This window comes from Camelus ferus, chromosome X, assembly GCF_009834535.1.
Source record: "Camelus ferus isolate YT-003-E chromosome X, BCGSAC_Cfer_1.0, whole genome shotgun sequence".
NCBI classification, from domain to species: Eukaryota; Metazoa; Chordata; class Mammalia; order Artiodactyla; family Camelidae; genus Camelus; species Camelus ferus.
Window position 1 is genome coordinate 94,522,361 of NC_045732.1, and position 5,599 is coordinate 94,527,959.

Genomic DNA, 5,599 nt, shown 5'->3' on the forward strand with positions numbered 1-5,599 from the left:
CAGTTTCAGCTGATAGTCTGATGATCTGGGAGCTATATTTAATTCATCAAAAAATGTGCAGGAGATAACCCAAGCATTTTCCTTTGTTCTAATGAGCCAAATGGTCATACATGTAATCCTTACTGATCCATTACTACGCTCCTGAAATTAGATTGAAGTAGTCAATGGTAAGGATACAAAAATAGAATTCAACAGGACTTTTCAACTTTGTGGTATGTAAGTCTGAAGAGGCCCATTTAATTCCATATTTAATAGGAAGGATTTGAATGAAGTGTAATGAATTTGAAAGAGGTTATTATGTATTTGTGAGAATGCATATTCACTAAAAAAATACTAATTTGAAGCTTTTATCTTATATAGTAAAGGCAACATATTTAAGTTGATATAGAAAACTCCCTAAACCAGTGTTTCTCAAACTGTGATTCTCTAGATCGCGTATATCAGAATCATCCATGGTACTTGTTGAAAATGCAGAATCCTGAGTTTCCTTACCAAACTAACTGAATTAAAATCACTAGGCATGGGGACCATGTTATATGAATTTTCAACAAAGTCTGATGATCACTGTCCTAGAGGTAAGATTTAGTCTCTGACAATGAGATATTGTTTATATTCACAATATAGAACCATAAAGGAAGATGCAGATAGACTGCAAAACTCAATTTTCTCTGAAGAACACAGTTTTGAGGACAGACCCCTTTCATTATGCCTCTTGGGATAATTTAGACTAATGCATCTCAAATCTGGTTGAGTCTCAGAATTTCCTGGGAAGATTTTAAAAGCACAAATTCTCAGACTCCACACTAATTCAGAATCTCAGGAAAAGGATTAGACAAGGGAATTTGCCTAATTTTTTAACATTTCTGGGCAATTTTGGTGTTTGTCAGTTATGTTTGGAAACCTCTGGTCTAGACTAAATGGTAGGCCAAGGGTTTCATTCTGAACTAGGTTTCCTTTCTACTTAAAATTTCATCTTTCTAGCCCCCTGAGTCAGCTATAGAATGAAACTGGGTGTTTTTCATTTTTTTCCTTTTTTTTAGGAAATTGATCAAAATGCTGGTCACTATGATGTCTTGTAGAAACTTGCTCATGGATCATCTCTATTTACATTGATTTCTGTTGATACCATCGTGCAAATAAACTGTGGCACATTGGTTTGACTGAACATTGAAAGAAATATGAGTGATCCACTGTGAGTCAGTTATACATGTATAAGACCAAAAAATTGAAATTTTAAAGCTAATTTGACTAAATTTATTTACCACCTTCTTGAGAGGTAGGATTGAGATCCACGAACCTTCATTATAATAAAATATTCTATGATTCTTTTATCGGTAAATGAAATTATGTGGGAACTGGCAGTTCCCTCAAATTAGGGAAATACAAAAACAATTACACAAGAAACCACTTAATAAATATACCTACCCTCTTTCTGGTTCTTTATGGTTTTCAAAAATCTTTCACATGCATTTTCTTATCTTATTTGACCCTCAGAGGAATGTGTGAGATAGGAATGTCTAATGAAAGGTTTTCCATTTTATAGATGTGCAAGTTAAGGTCTTGATATTAAGTAATTAGTATGTAAGTTTATCTAGAGCTAATACAATCATAGAATGTAGCACAGAAACCAAGTTTTATAAGTCCTAGTTTTTTCCCCCTACTGCATATTGCTACCTCCTTTATTTAAACCCATTCAAGGTGGTAAACACAAGACAGACTGATATTTTCTCCTTTAGAGGAAAGAAAAAATGTCTTGAATTGGAGTTTTTTTCTGAATTCTATCCTCACTGCCTTATTTTAAAAAACTCATGTTCGAAAGAATTTGTTTAGTTCAAACTTCTTGCAGATAAGTCAGTCACCTAAGCTACAAATCAAAGTGCACAGAAGTTCCACACTGGTGCATTCATTGTATGACAAAAGACAATAATCTTTATTGATAAACAGAGTTTCAGACCAGTAATACATTACTTCATAAAACCATAAAAACAAAGAATGCTGTGCAAAACTGGTCCAGATATTCTCATTAATAGGCAACTAATAAAAAGAAATCAAACTGTCATCACTGTATTAAGCACATGAATGTAAGAGAAAAAATATCAATAGTCAGATGGAAACTTTAAGGATAAGAGAAGATTGTAAAGATGTATTAAATAAGGAATTGAAAAGTTAGGTCATACTGGCCTCATCAAGATATTAGGTTTCTGACAAAAACAAAAACAAAACAAAACAAGACAAGTAGGGGCATTTTGAAAAAGAGCCTATGTCAGAACAATGATGTAGAATGAAAGTAATTATTTTTACTTTAGAAGGTAACCACTTTACATGCTACCTGGTTTGTGACAGTTTTCAGTGACATGGAATACTCAAATACAGATCAACCTTTCCAGCCTAACAAGAAACCTCTTGGCATCACGTGAAGCACACTGGTAGAAATTAGAGAAATTCCTTTAATTCAAATCAGGGACTTATACTGGACCTTAAAAAATCATTTCTGTTGCTGAAGAATAAATCTTTTATCTCATTCTGTAACTGTCACCTCTTACTTGATGATTGTGAGGCAGAGGTTTCAAAATAGAGGAGCCTGATCTTAACAAAAAAGTATAAGCAGTTTTTTTAACCTTATCAGCAAACCTTTTCTTGATCAAAGCTGACTTTATCCAAACCAGATTTTTGTGTAGTATTTATTGTGTGCCTAGAGGGTAATAAGCACTATAAATCAATGAATAAAATAAAATATATTTGGCCATATCCTCTCCTGTGCCTAAGTCTCTCTCTGGGAAGTGAGCAAGGTGGTTAAGAAGGTGCATTAATGTTTTTAGGCTACTTACTACATAATTGCTAAAAGGGGTTAGTACCTTAGTGGGCTCCCTAAGCCTCTAACTTACTCCTAAGGAGAGACTTACTGGGAATATTAACCTCCAAATTACATAAAAAGCTTGATCGAGTGCTAAAGGTACGAGGGAAGTAGTACAGTTGGCTTTCCGTATCCCCAGGTTCTGTATCCACAGATTCAACCAACCACAGATTGGAAATATTAAAAAAAAAAATTCCAGAAAGTTCCAAAAAGCAAAACTTAAATTTGCCATGCTCCTGGCAACTACTTACATAGCCTTTACATTGTATTTACTATTTATATAGCATTTACATCGTATTAGGTATTATAAGTTATCTAGAGATGATTTAAAGTATACAGGAGGATGTTTGTAGGTTACATGCAAGTACTACGCCATTTTATATGAGATTTTACAAATCCATGGGGGTCCTGGAACCAATCCTTGGCATTTGGATATTGAGGGATGACTGTATTCTAGGTATGCAAGGGATATAGTCAACATGACATAAGTTTTAGCCTTACTGAGAAAAAAAATGCTCCAGAAACTGCAATGGGCCATGTTTCCCAAAGGAAGAAACAGAAGCTAATCTACCTGGAATAAGTGAGTGTCCTTATTTTCTCCCACAGGAAGAATTATTTAATAGCCCAGCCAAGGGATGGTTCTCCATTGCTCTGTCATATGATTATATAAGAAAAAATTAATTTTAACAAGGATACCAAATACTGACCTGGGAAAAAAGATGGATATATATGTGATTATGATTAAGAGAGAACCAACCTTGGCAGGGAGATGTGTGTGTGTGTGTGTGTGTGTGTGTGTGTGTGTATCCTCCCAGATGAGTATTTGGTATTCTTGTTATATTTCATTTTTTCTTATATTTTTTATATTTATAATATTGCCATCTAATTGTTTTTAAATGGAAGTATGATTTTAATTGAATTTTGTTGTTCTCTCTCTGTTTTTAATTTTCTTTTTGAAAAAGCAACTTTTCTTCTATTTAGAAAAACAGGTAAGGAAAAAGAAAAATAAGTCTCCAAATCCTTCTGCCTAGAAACAACCACCGTTAACATTTAGTGTTCTTCCATTCACTTATCAGTATAGATAGAAATATTTTATGTTAAAAATGCAAGTTTTACTGAGTAATTGGTATGATTGAATCATTTACTTCTACCTTGGTAAATCAAATGGCTTTACATGTTATCACTCCCTTACAAACAAAAATCATACCTCTTCTTTGACATATATGGAGACCTGTTCATATAAATGTTTAAGTGGATATTAAAATATATTTATCATCCTGTTACTACCTGGAATATGTATTTATTTATTTTATTTTGGGGATTTTTTTTTGAAATATGTATTTAATCTGGTATACAAAGATTTTTCAATTCTATCAGTTAGTAGATGGGTGATTTCCAAGATCCATCTTACTTGAAATATAATAGTGCTTATAATAATGTCTTTCACAAGAGTCAGAATTCAGTGTTCACCCTGGATTCACCTTTGAATTAGAATTGTATTATGTATGTTTAAAGAATTGAGTCTTTTGATTAAAAAAGGAGAAAGAAAGAGTGAAAGGGAAAAAGAAAAGAAGCAGTATCTTTTTTCTAACCTCTAACATGAGGAAATCCTTATTCTTTAGAATTTATAACAATATATCTGGCAAAATATAACGTGACTGATTTACTATGTAAAAAGATGGGAGAATTAGGCATGATATATCAAAGCAGTGGAGCATCTGACTAAAATTTCAAAAAGATACACTTGAGTGGAAATGACTGAATATTTTTAATTAAAAATAGAAAAATAACGAAGGCATTGTGCTCAATGGAAAAAAAATATTTAAAGCTTTGCGTTCTATAAAGAGAATTTTGAGTATGCACCAGTATGCAAACATTAATATTTTTATTTACTACATAAAAAGTTAAATTCTATGGAACCAATTCTTCCACTGAGGCATGAAGAAATTATATAGGGAAGTAACTCTCAAATGAATCAATGAAAGAGTAAGCTATTTAGCATTTTATAATTCTTTTATTCATTCATTCCATTTCCCACATGAATATGTCCCAAATCTCAGAGCCAAAATCTATAAAAGTACAACCTACAGTAACATGCACTTTCCAGGAAAGTGCTATGTGCTAGTACTTTGTGTATCTAGATATGCTTATCTTTGAGATTTTGGAATATTTAAAATGCATTATGCTTCTAAAGTATCCTTTTTGAGATACCCACATTGAAAACATTGTTTTAAAACAATACTTAGACTGCACTCTACTTTCTTCAGTTATAGGCCACACTCTTCCCCAAAGTATTTTGCAGGGCTTTTACTGGCAAAGAATTTCTCACTGCCTTCATATTTCAGATATTGGTTTACAGGAAATTCATACACCCTTGGAAAGTTCTGGGAAAGGATAGTACACATTTGTTCAAATCTTTTTTTTTAATTGAATATGTGTGCATGATATAGAGGAAGTTAATCATGTTGCATAGAAAACACTGCTCCAAGTCTCAAGGTGTTTCAAGGATATGGGAATGTAGCTAATAAAAACATTTATGAAATAAAAAATGTCAGGTGAACTCTCAGGAGTTCTATTTCTATTATAGATCCTTTGCATAGCAGAGCAAGTGGAAACATTTATATAACATTTAGGTACGTAAATAATCAAAAATTCTAACACTATTTCACTGTGTGTCAGTAGCACAGAATAAGAGCTCTTTGGAAATTCCTGATGGAGATAAAAATCAGTGATGATGAATCAGGG